This window comes from Helianthus annuus, chromosome 8 (assembly GCF_002127325.2).
Source record: "Helianthus annuus cultivar XRQ/B chromosome 8, HanXRQr2.0-SUNRISE, whole genome shotgun sequence".
Lineage (NCBI taxonomy): Eukaryota > Viridiplantae > Streptophyta > Magnoliopsida > Asterales > Asteraceae > Helianthus > Helianthus annuus.
In genome coordinates this window covers 41,546,292-41,560,338 of record NC_035440.2, presented here as the reverse complement: position 1 = coordinate 41,560,338, position 14,047 = coordinate 41,546,292, and the positions used below count along the sequence as shown (strand labels likewise).

Genomic DNA, 14,047 nt, shown 5'->3' with positions numbered 1-14,047 from the left:
CCCGTTTTCCATAGGTTATACGTATCCCTTTCCAGCCTTTACTCAAGCATTCTTCTCCTTGACCGGCATATCTTACGTTCAGGCCATGCCGATGATCTGGAGGGTTTTGTTTACCCTTGAAAGGATCATCGAGCAAGAGGGGATTGACTTAGGTATGGCCGAGTTGGGTGAGCTATACGATCTGACCACCTTTGGTTCCTATCGTTATCTGTTCAAACGTAGACCCGGGGAGGAGCATCCAATCTTCAAGGTTACCAAGAATGATACTAATTGGAAGCGGCGATTCTTTTTTGTTAGGAGAGATACCATCCCTAACGGGAAGGATTTGCCTAAGGAGTGGGCTACCCATGGTAGGATAGAGGATCCTGGAAGGATCACCATAGAACATATTCCTTGATAGAAGGATCACTGATATTCTGTTGTTTTCTTGTCGTGCAGCTATCTCCGTTTCACACCTGAAGTTGACTCCTGCTGCAAAAGAGAGACTCTTGGCCTTCAAGAAGCTTGATCCGGAGATAAGAACTTTCCAGGTTGCCACCCAGGATTCTCAAGAAGTATCCTCTGCCTCTGTCACAATGTCAAGTAAGTATCCTGATTTAAAAAGTAATTCTGTGTAGGATTTCAAATTCAGTTAGAATACTTATCTTATTTTGGTTGTGTAGGTGCTGGAAAATCCTCTAAGTCTGCTTCCAAGTTCGGCATCGATGATCTTACCAATGTCAAATCTGCAAGGAAGAGGACTCCTGCTAGCCCCAGTGCTTCTGTCCCCAAGGCACCTGTTAGAGGGAAAGGAGGCAAGAAGAGGAAAGCCTCTGAAGCTGAGGATCTTCAAGGTCTGCCCCTGCTCCGCCAACAATTTCTGGACTACTTTATTGAGGTAAGGATCACTGCCCCTGCCTGCGTATCCTGATAGTTTTGAGGATTGTTTCTGATATCATGCCTCGTTTTCCTTGCAGAAATTTGCTGAGATAGAGACGTATGTTGGCCACGTCGAGGATCAAGATCGCCAGATTGCTGATCTTCAACAAATGGGTGTGCTGAAGGATCTTAAGATAGCTGACCTTCAGAAGGAGCTCCGGGCCACTAAGGACGATGCTGCCAAGATGGTGATTAACTTTGACTACGAGAAGCATGAGATCACCCAGGATGCCAAGGTCTCTGCTGCAATAGCCATGTACAAGATCCAGCTGCAGATGGCTATGGAGGCTCAGGATCCTGCCTTCGACAAAAGCAAATGGGATGTGGAGGGCTGGAAGGCGAGGCTGGCAGAGTTGGAGGATGATGAGGAGGCTGAGGAGATCCCGATGCTTGAAGGTGCTGGCAAGGATCATGCTGGAGAGGCAAGTGGAGCTGGTGGTGATGGTGCAGCGAAGGATTGAGCTGCAGGATTGGGCAATGATGGAAATTTCGAGACTTAGCCGGAGCCCAATTTTGTTGATATTTTCTAGAAACAATTATAGTCTGTAATTTGAACAATAGTTTTAGGATTAAGGATCCATGATCCTTCAGACAATAGGTAGGATTGCAAATGGTGGAGGGATCCTCTGTTTAGGGAATGAAGCCATTGTGATCCTGCCGCCTTTAAATTTCCTGCATGCACAAACAATGGACACCCTTTGCCAACCCATGTGGACGGGCCACGTTTTGCTGGTAGAAACGTGGGTTGGCAATTTTGACAACTTTGAAGGGTTTTAAACCTTTGTTAATAAAATAACTCTAATCTCTTTTGGCTTATCTTGTGTTGTTTCCCTTGTTTATCCTTTTAATTTCCAATTGTTTTGATTTATGTTTGTCTGAGTAAGAAAAGTTAAGAAACTTAGGATATGATCCAGGACCAAATATCCTATAGTCGATAACTTCCAAAAAGTAGTTAATTTTGAGGATCATAGGTTTAGTTGTCAAAGTGTAAGGGTTATTCAAAATAATGAGTGTAATCAAAACAGTTAAGGATCATACCTGAGAATCCAAGTTAGGATCCTAACCTTTAATCAGGATAACCATAAGAAAAATTTTCAATGGATAATTAGGATTGAGGATCCTTAATTGTTTGACTTTGAAAATCTGAAAACAGAATATAACTTGGGACTAAGCCAATATAAGAGATAAGTTAATAACTAGGGACAAGCCCAAAGGATAACTGGGGACAAGCCCAAGGATAACTGGGGACAAGCCCAAGGATAACTGGGGACAAGCCCAAGGATCGTATGTAAACTGGAGTATGGCCCTTACTGGCGACTATCCAAACTTAGTGACATGAAAATGCCAAAACCTTAGCTAACGTGAAAACGTTAGAAACCTTAGGAACGGATGTATGGTACGTCTACCATTATACGTAGGATCCTAAATATAGCCAGTACGATGAGGTTGTCAGCCCCGAAAGTGGGTACTGGTCCCAAAGACGTGAACTATACCAGGCTCATCGTGCGCTACCGGTGAAAACTGGGGACAAGCCCAAACTGGGGACAATCCCAAAACTTTGGAGGGTTGGCCAACCACGTTGATCTTCTGTAAAATGATAACAACTCTGCAAAAGCTTAAACTTTGTGAAAATAGATGTTAACTGATTAACATCTTTAACTTTTGATAAGTAATAAGTATAAGATGAGTGAAAATGAAAATGAAAGTAATGTGTTACCAAATGTAGAATCATATATCCTTTGAGGATCCTGGATCCTTAATCAGAATACCGGTATCGCTGAGGATCCCTGATCCTTCTTACTTGAAATGAACAGCATTCCAAGCTCTTGGTAGGAGATCACCATCCATTGTTATCAAATGATATGCCCCCTTTCCTGATTCAGCTTCAATTAGATAGGGGTCTTCCCACTTTGGTGCTAGCTCGCCATCAGAAGGATTTGTAGTGTTCTGGAATGCTTTTCTTAGCACAAAATCACCAACTTGAAATCTTCTAATCCTGACATTCTTGTTGTACGCTCCAACCATTCTTTGTTGATAACTGGCGATTTCCTTTTTTCTGTCTTTGAGCGAAAGCTTCTTCTTAGGATGCAGATGTTATGTTGGTTGGTGTAGAATATTACTGTGTCTTTGACAAGCATCACACTTCTTTGTGTATTCCACAGCATGCGTCTTCATGGTAGGTCAATAGTATCCTGTTTTAAGGATCCTTGAGAATAGTGCTTTGCCCCCAGTGTGGTTTCCACAGTCTCCTTGAATTTGAAAGCTTTAGGATTTTGTCTTGTAGGGATCTCTCCATGTTGTATATATCTTAGGATTGGAAGAATACAGGACCCTGAATTTGACTGTACAAGATCACCAGGTATGATTGCAGAATCCTTCACTATCTCCATGGCTATGTGATCCTCAATTGCAGGAGTTAAAACATGGGTAATGAGTATTTTTCACATCTTCTGGCATCTTTAGGAATGATCCAAGGTTAGTTATTTTCTTCCCTGGGTACCTGTGGTAGACTGAAAAAGCAAAAGAATCTGCCAGTTTTCTGATTATTTCTAAGTACTTGATTAGCTTTTCACATTTGACAGTGTAAGAACTATTATAATGATTAGTAATTGATAGAGAATCTACATATACTTGAAGATACCTGATCCTCATATTATTAGCTAATTGCAAACCTGCTATCAAGGCCTCATACTCTGCCTCATGATTAGTGGTTTGGAATTCACATGCAATGGATTGGGGTATAATGTCCCCCTGTGGCGATTTTAGTAGTGTGCTTTGTCCAGTTCCTTTAACATTTGAAGCTCCATCCATGAAGAGTGTCCAAGGATCCTTGGTCTTCTCAAGTTGTTGAACTTCTAATTCAGCTTCCCTTTGTAGATCACTACTGAAATCAGCCACAGAGTCAGCTAAAGCTTCGGACTTGATGACAGTCCTAGGTTCAAACTTAATGTCATATGCATTAAGCTTGACTATCCACTTTGCCATTCTACCTGCTATTTCAGTTTTCCTGAGAACATACTCGATAGAAATGTTACTTTTCACAATAATGGTGTGAGTCTCAAAATAATGTCCATGTTTAGCAGAAGCCATAATTAAATCAAGAATTAATTTCTTCAAACGAGAATACCTGGCCTCAGCATCAAGTAGAATTTTACTTACATAGTATACCGGATGTTGAGAACCTTCATGATCCTTAACTAGGATCACACTTACTACTTTAGCTGAAATAGCTAAGTATAAGGATAACGATTCTCCATTTTCTGGTTTCATCAGGGCTGGTGCTGAGGATAGATGATCCTTAAGAACGTTAAGTGCAGCTTCATGCCTATCAGTCCACTCAAACTTGTCTTTGAGCAATTTGTCTACCTCTTCTTGGACAATGGCATTCCTTTCAATTGCAAACTTTCTCCTTTTTTTGGTGGATTGGTTTGAATGACCTGTCAATGCCAAGTTTATGAGTGATAATATCCTTAGATATACCTGTCATATCTTCATGTTTCCAAGCGAAGGTAGATTTTCTTCTTTCCAAGAAGGATACTAAATCCTGCTAAATACTGTCTAGGATCCAGATCCTATAAAAATTTTGGATTCAGGATCCTCTGAGTTCAACATAATATCCTTGACGTATTGCTCTCTTGCCTCCATGATGTCTTGCTCCTTGGAGGCTGGCTTCTTTGAAGAAGTGTAATAGTTTTTTGCCTCCTGCTGATCATATCTCATAGAGTTGGGACCTTGACACTTTGAAGATATGTTGAGAGGGATTGCCTTCATATCGTGTATCCATGGCCTGCCAAAGATAACGTTACAGCAAGATAAGCAATCAATAACATAAAATTTTTTTTTTAACATAATTTACTCCCTCTATGTAGATAGGAAGTTTGGTGTCCCCCAATGTAATCTTTGTCTCTCCAAGGATAGATGATCTTTGGACAATATCGGATTCAAGGATGTCCATTCTATCGAGGACATCCAACTGGATTATGTTCACTGAGCTCCTCCCATCAATGAGAATCCTGCGAACAAAATGGTTAGATATAAATAATGTAATAACTACACCGTCGTGATGAGTATCCTGAATGTCCGCACAGTTATCCTCATCATATGATATTACTTTCTCCTGGGTAAGGATGGAGGTCCGAACAGGTTTGCCCCCATTCTCCATCTTTGTTTCCTTTGCACGTCTCTTAGCTGCTGAGAACCTCCGGAGATGAAGTGGATGATTCAAGCATCGGATAGTGGAGGAGGAGCTTTTTCAGGAATTTTCTCAGGATACTTGATCCTTGACTTTTTCCTTCCAAGCAATTCCTTCAAGTATCCTTTGCTCTAAAGATAACTTATCTCCTTCCTAAATGCTATGCACTCATCTATGAGATGACCAGAATACCCATGGTAAGCACACCATTTCGATTCGTCTTTGGTGGCAGACGGTTTGTCATTCTTCCTTGGCCACCTAACCTTGTCACCTAAACTCTGGAAGGAGGAACCTTGAACCTGCGAGGATCCTTGAGCCTGAGAGGATCCTTGAACCTGCGAGGATCCTTGAGCCTGAGAGGATCCTTGAACCTGCGAGGATCCTTGAACCTGAGAGGATCCTTGAACCTGAGAGGATCCTTGAACCTGAGAGGATCCTTGAACCTGAGAGGATCCTTGAACCTGCGAGGATCCTTGAACCTGAGAGGATCCTTGAACTTGAGAGGATCCTTGAACCTGCGAGGATCCTCGAATCTGAGACATCGCCGATGATCCAGAACGTATTCCTGTTGATCCACCCTGGTATTGGACATGTGGAGCTGCAAAGTTCTTAGGAAGTTATGACCGGAGTGTCGAAATTCAGCGACCACGACATCAAAGGGGAGCGATCCTCTGCTGATTTTATCAATTTCGCGAAGGATCCTGCCATTAGTTTTGACCTGCTGCATGTGATCCCTCATCTGCACAATCAAAGCATAAAAATTGTTGTTAGTAAGTGTAGAGGAAGAAACAACAGTTGGTTTTGTGAAAACGGGGGTTGTCTTTTTCGGAGAATTCTCAGCATTTTTCTGGAATGCAATGGGGAGATGATGCAAAGGCGGAATGCCCTGTGAAAAAGTGACTGCCGACATAGAGCTTGGAGTGTCCTTCGCTGGAGAAGCCATGTGGTTGAAGGTAATGAACCGAAATAAATGAAATGAACAAAATTTCTCAGAATTGAAGCACCAATTGCCCATTCTATCGAGATTTTGGTCAAAAATCACACAAGGATAATGCAACCAAACTTTATGTAAACGGGGAATGATGCTTGATTTGTTGAATAAAGTAAAGGATCACTTTAAAGTAAAATATGCAAGTGACACAAGGATTTATACGAGGAAAAAGCCCTTGATCAATGATCTCCGGCATAAAAAACCTCGGGTGATGGAAACTACCGATCACCAAACTTCAATATAACAAAAGATGTTTACAACTTCGGATGGTAACGAGCTAGGTACAAAGATTGCTATGGTGTGGTGTGCTAGAGTGTGTAAGAAACATGTCGTGTGTCCTTCCGAATGAGGAAGAGTGGTATTTATACAAGTGTAGGTGACCTATTTTAGGTAAAAAGACTAATAATCAGCTCATTACCCCTTTAGAAATAATAGACAATCTAGCCTAAATTTCCGTCCTTAAATCAAGCTAAGTTTCCATATCCTTTGCAACGTCTATCTCCGATTAAGCTAATGCCATAATTGTGAAGACGCGTCCCTTGGTTATGATGCTAAGAGCGGATCCTGCTAGTCATTCCTGCAAAACAACATTAAATTCAACGAAAGCAACTGTTAGCATGAGGATCCTATGATGGTCCGTGATCCTGATCCTGGAAGTCTGCTGAGGATCACTATCTGCCAAAGAAACAAGGATCACTGGTTAGGATCACGTGTAAGGATCATGTATAATAAAAATCCGGCCCTAACACTAGGTATAGCCAGTACGATGGAATTATCAGCCCCTAAAGCGAGTACTGGTCCCAAAGACGTGAACTATACCAGGATCATCGTGCGCTACAGGTGAAACTGGGGACAAGCCCAAGGATAACTGGGGACAAGCCCAAATAACTGGGGTTGAACCCAAGGACCTGAGTTGCTTCTGAAGATTGTCGACAATATGCTAAGGATACCTGGACTATCAGAACTCAAAATCTCGTGAGAGAAGGATGAAGGATACATGATCCTTATCCTTAAATAAGAAAATATGTAAACAAGAGTTCGAGCTTAGGACATTACCAGAGTAAGGATCATTGATGCTTCAGGGATCCTTGAAGGATACTTCCAATGTAAGGATCATATATGCCAGAAGGATCCTGCTCACATGAAATATTTCTTCAAGTGGACAGCATTCCAGGCTCTTGGTAACAGATTGCCTTCCATGGTAAGCAATCTATATGCCCCCTTTCCTGCTTCGGCTTCGATCAAATAAGGGCCTTCCCATTTTGGTGCCAATTTCCCATCAGCAGGATTGGTGGTATTTTGGAATGCTTTTCTCAATACCATATCCCCAACTTGGAATTTCCTTATCCTGACATTTTTGTTGTAAGCACCAGCCATTCTTTGTTGGTAGCTAGCCATCCTTATCCTAGCCAGATCCCTGATTTTCTCAATAGTATCCAAGTCTTGAGCCAGGTTTGCATCATTCTCCTCAGGATCACGGGTACTTGTTCTAGCAGTTGGAACCACCATTTCTGTTGGGATCACTGATTCTGCCCCAAATACCAAAGAGAAGGGTGTTTGACCAGTAGCATTCTAGGGAGTTGTCCTATCAGCCCAAAGCACATAAGGCAATTCCTCTGCCCATTTCCCCTTCTTGGATCCAAGTTTCTTCTTCAGATTGTTGATGATGATCTTGTTGGATGATTCTGCTTGACCATTGGCCTGTGGGTGGACTGGTGTTGATGTTATCATCTTAATCCCCCAGCTGTCACAAAAGTTAGTAGTCCTGCTCCCAATAAATTGGGAACCATTATCACATACAATTTCGGAAGGAATGCCAAATCTAGTTATAATATTTCTCTTAATAAAGGATATAACTTCCTTCTCTCTGACTTGGGCAAAAGCTTCAGCCTCTATCCACTTGGAGAAGTAGTCAGTTATAGCAAGCATGAATACTTTTCCACCAGGTGCTTTAGGGAGCTTGCCAACTATATCCATCCCCCATCTCATGAATGGCCAAGAGGACGGTATAAGATGTAGAAATTCAGCTGGCTGATGAAGGATATTGTTGTGTCTTTGACAAGGATCACACTTCTTAGCATACTCCACAGCATCCCTTTTCATAGTTGGCCAGTAGTATCCTGTCCTTAAGATCCTTGTGAACAATGCCCTGCCCCCAGTGTGGTTTCCACAATCTCCTTCATGGAAATCTTTTAACACTTCTTGAACTTCAGGATCCTCGATACATCTTAAATATGGTCCTGCAAGAGATCGCTTATACAGCATGTTATTTAAGATTGTGAATTGAGATACCTTAATTCTGAAAGCCCTAGGATTTTCTCCCTGTAAGACCCTAATACGTATTTGACTAAAAGTCGCAGCGGAAGTTCAAGCCATAAACTTTCTTTCATTATAAACACCTTAACTTATTTAAAAATTAACTTTAACATAACTCTTTCACATAAATCCATCAATCGACTTATTTACTAAGTAAAAACATAGCTTATGTTTACTACATTATATACATCAACGTTCCCGTACAATCTCACTAGTGACTCGATCCTCGATCTCTGTTCCTTGATGATCCTCATGACTCGTACTACCTGCGCTCACCACATTAAATTCATAACATTAGTACGCATTATAAACATACAAGATTTATTCACGTTTACTTCTTGTTCCGTTAATTCTTTACATCCCAGCTTTCCATCTGATCGTACATTCCGTGGTGAGACTTTCTCATTGTACCTGCGTTACACTTCGTTCACAAGGCACACTATTATTGTCGTCAATACTCAATTTCATTGAATACATGCGTATATACTTTCATACATACTTACATATGTGCATCCGTTCACACATAACTACTTACAAACCTACGTACCTACATTCATACGTACGTTCCTACATACGTGCATACCTACATACATACATACATACATTCATTCATACATATCTACTTAAGGAAATTCTTAACTTAGAATCCCACATTTAGGTACCATATTACTACATATTCTTTAGGATCCCACCTTTGGGTACCATATTACTACATATTCTTTAGGGTCCCACCTTTGGGTACCATATTACTACATATTCTTTAGGATCCCACCTTTGGGTACCATATTACTACATATTCTTTAGGATCCCACCTTTGGGTACCATATTACTACATATTCTTTAGGATCCCACCTTTGGGTACCATATTACTACATATTCTTTAGGATCCCACCTTTGGGTACCATATTACTACATATTCTTTAGGATCCCACCTTTGGGTACCATATTACTACATATTCTTTAGGATCCCACCTTTGGGTACCATATTACTACATATTCTTTAGGATCCCACCTTTGGGTACCATATTACTACATATTCTTTAGGATCCCACCCTTGGGTACCATATTACTACATATTCTTTAGGATCCCACCTTTGGGTACCATATTACTACATATTCTTTAGGATCCCACCTTTGGGTACCATATTACTACATATTCTTTAGGATCCCACCTTTGGGCCCCCTACCCGTCGGCGACGCCCTCTAGTTTTTGCAGTTTTCTGCAGGTTCGTTTCGTCGTCCGTACGCACTAAAACGCACGTAACTTTTGAACCGTTTACCCGTTTGACCTCCCGTTTCTTCCTACATGCTTGTAAATTCACATTCTATCATATGAACTTAAAATCTTACCTCCGGATTACGGAAATCCTTAACTTACATACATTCGACTTAACTATTTTCTAACTATTTGACCCGTTAAGGGTATTCGCGCATTAATTGGTCTATGACTGACCAAACCATCATCCCCACTTCCATACTTGTCCAAAACATTACTCTAATCGAATAACTTGCTTCTAAACCACTTTTAAGTTCGTTTACCCCAAAATACCCATCATGGGCATTTTGGTCAACCTTAAACCCATCATTTACGACGAAAGACTTTAACACATATTTGACCTCAAACATCATATTTAATTCATTACAACACTTTATTACTTACTTGTACTACGAAGTGATTACGGAAATCACTTACCTTGTGCATCCGGGTTCGTATCCGATTCCTTGCCTCCTCTTGACCCGTTAGCCTTTCATGCTTGAGTCCGTCTTGACATGACTCCTATACTTTCATGTCACCAAATTACATTTTCATTAGCATACATCATTGTACATGTTAATGATCATATCAACCGCATATTTCACATTTGACTTCCTTTAGTCACAACTAACAAGCATGAGACATATAATCAATTTCATATCCTTTCAAACTAACGTAATTCATCATGTCATCTCAAATAATGCGTATTAACATAACACGTACCATACGACTTCCTATGAACCTACCTGTACGACAACAATTCAAGTCATGCTTCTTATGTGTAGACGCATAATTGACTTCCAGAAGTCAACGGTTTAACATATAACTTACGACATAACCTCATATTGTATGACATCTACAACTACATGATCACTTACTTGTATACATATACACATATACATACATAATCCATTCCACCCACGCTAGCATTCTCATATTTTCACAACTAACGCTTTAACCCATACTAAGCTAACCCAACATCATTTCAACATAATATCCACACGAACAATATCCAAACACACTTCTCATGTTAGTTTACTATCAAATACATCATTTTCACATCCCACATATATTCATCTTTTACTTACATACAATTTCCTCTATTAAGCTCACCTAGGCATTTCATCAAACACTTGGTGTGCATACCACTATCTTAGTACAATGTACAACCCATTCATGCATGATCCTCCATGTTGTATTCTTCATTCATCAAATTCAACTAAACATCCATTTAATTCATGTCCTAATCAACTTATCTAAAATAATTCATCACATACAACATACTAAATCACAATTTACACAATTATTGGACATGGTGATTCACTCCCTTCATCATCCCAAATGGGTTTTACTTCTAAACATGAAATTAATCAAAATCATACACAACACATGTTCCATATGATGATTCTAACACATATTCATGCTCAATCTCATACAATTTCGTGGATTGATCATAACCCACTTCATAGCAAGATTATTAAATCACAAATTACAACTTACCACATGCTTGCTAGGGATAGATTGTCAAGAAAACGAGTTCATGCATCGGATTTGAGCCTAATCTCCTTGTCAATTTGAAGCTTGCTTGTGAACTAGGGTTTACACCCATTTCCTCCTCCTCCTGATCGATCTCACGCACACACCTAGTGTGTCTGAGATTTTTTTTTTTGTTTTAATTAAACTCAGATTCAAGTTTGGCAATCTTAGTCCCTCATGTTCTCTCTTATTCATAATTGGCACAACACTCATCCTTTAATTGCTTCTACCATACTTTTAACTAGGTTAAATAACCTAGTTATTTATTTCTTGATGTGCCATATTATAACATTTAACGAATATAAAAATTCGGGTTTTTGGGGTGTTACAAGTCTACCCCCCTTAAATGAGGTTTCGTCCCCGAAACCTTTCTCATTTTCCATCGAACACTAGTTACCTTCCTCACTTTCGTTTGATACTAATCACCTTGTCTTTCAGTTCATCGACACGACCACCAGCCCATCTCATTGACAATCTTATATCTTCAAGAACCCGCCCCAGAGCTCTTATTAGTGTCGCTTTCACTAAAAATGCTAGCTTCTAACATACTTCTTAACTAAAGGTTCATTCATCATTATAATATTCGTATATCATGTGCCATATATTTTGTTCGCTTGAAACAATTCTAACATCCTAATAATAACATTCCTTCCTGTTTATTTCAAATTTCATATCATCTTGTTGACTATGCGATCTAAATTCATCATTTACACATACCTCTTCTATGCTTAATTTGATAGGTACATCATAATAATAGGTAAACTATCCATTCTTTACTCATATATTATTCACATTACCGACTTCTTTCTAACAAGTCTATACTTTTCATACCATACTTTCACCTACCATCCTCATTTCATTGACCCGATTATAAAAGACTTAATGTCTCCATCTCATCTTTTAAGATTTACATTCTATTCATATACATCATATAGCATTCCGTCCTTGTTTTGTTATCTCAACAAAACTACTACTTCATAGTTACACCTACATGTTTAACTCCATAGTTAGCTCATTCTACTCTTCTATAGTCAGCTAAAAAAAAAAAATAAAAAAAAAATCAAACTTCCCATATTATACCATACCCATTCCATCATTCATTTCGTAGGTCGTACCCAATTAACCAATTCATACTTATCTAACATAAGTTAAACTTTTTACTGACCTCATCTCATATCATCCATCGACGATCTGCAACCCAGATCGATCCGCATTCTTCACGAGTACTAGTCATACCAGGCTAGATTTCATTCATCCGCGTAATGCGCTTTCGCCCGTGCACATCCTTCCACCAATTCGTTTGGTTTCATCACATCAAGAGTTCCTAACATTATAATCTACAATTTTTGCGGTTAGCACATTTCATTCAAGCATTCATTATACTAGGTGATTACTCACCTATATTTCCTTTTTCAACGTCCTACGTACAAACTTTAACACATTCCGCATTTCATTCCTTACATGCAATTCTTTTATTCTGGTTCCTCATTTCATCAACCTTTGCAGTTTGACCCTTTCCAGGTCAGGCTGTCATTTCTTACTTACCATAGATGTATTGAGGTACTCTTCGTACTTCTTTCCATTCATGCTTACTTGCATAGACATTCATTACATCATTTCGGTATTCTTAACAAAACTTACCTGTTCGTATTTAAATCATTGTCCGGGTCGTAGCCCGTCATTCATTATGACTCCTAAGAGTCCATTACTAACATATTTAACACATAACTTGTTCGAACTTCTTTCTTTCGCTTTAAAATTTAGGTTTGCATGCCCATTACGATCATTCTTTTGTTTATTACTTTACATTTACCCGTATGACTCGTTTGACACAACCATGGTCAAACTGTCGACACATTGTGATGTGGATTAATTTCATCCCTTTTTATATTTTAAATCCGTCCCGCGAACTCAAACGTCACATTCATGCCTTTCATTGCTTTCATGTTTTGAATCCGTCTAGCGGTTCCACACATACTATTCATACATTTTCTTCCTTTCGTGCTTTGAATCCTTTTCGCGGATTCAAACATTTCATTTACATTACCCATTCACATCTTTCATTCATTACATGTGCTGAATCCGTCTCACAGATTCAAACATATCATTTTCTGCATTTCATTCCTACATAGTACTCTCAATTTCCCGAGAGCCTTACTACCCACTTCACCCGCACGCCCACCTGCTACCCAATTCTACAGATATACCTGCGATAATTACCACGGTCTCACGAACGTCATATGCTTCTTGCGTACTGGCCAGGTGCGCAATTCACATACTAATTCCGTGCCTTCAGGTAATCATCGCCTTATGTCCGCATTAGTGGGTCTCAGTTCGTGCTACATTTTTACAATTTTACCAAGACAATATCGTTGTCTTCCGTTTAGTACTTACCCTCCCAAGGAGACTTCTTCCTTTTTCTTTTAACAACGGTACCCATACATGTCAACATTGTGTACCTGGGGTCCGTCTGTCCATTCGCATCCTTGCCTGCTTTAGCATCCACCTTAGACTGCATTCACGGATCATCCTCTCCAAACTTTTAAGCTTACCTTGCACATAGCAAACCGTTAGCTTCTTCATATGAATACATACATACACGTTTTCATTCCATTTCTACCTTTGGATCTTGATCGAGTCATGGATTGTACAGGTTCCTTATCACAAGAGCACATAGGTTTGAGTTCAAGTACCTACCTTCTCGTACTTGATTCCCTCAAACCAGGGCTCTGATACCAACTTGTAAGACCCTAATACGTATTTGACTAAAAGTCGCAGCGGAAGTTCAAGCCATAAACTTTCTTTCATTATAAACACCTTAACTTATTTAAAAATTAAC

General features: G+C 39.7%; 1 long non-coding RNA gene across 1 annotated transcript; it reads right to left on the bottom strand.

Moving 5' to 3' along the window:
• Positions 1 to 8,640: 8,640 nt before the first annotated feature.
• LOC118481087 lies at positions 8,641 to 11,264 on the bottom strand. Its single transcript, XR_004864335.1, has 3 exons — positions 11,173 to 11,264; positions 10,111 to 10,194; positions 8,641 to 8,683 (listed from the first exon to the last, which is right to left on the bottom strand). It is a non-coding gene; the product is annotated as an uncharacterized LOC118481087 (long non-coding RNA).
• Between the last annotated feature and the right edge of the window lie 2,783 nt (positions 11,265 to 14,047).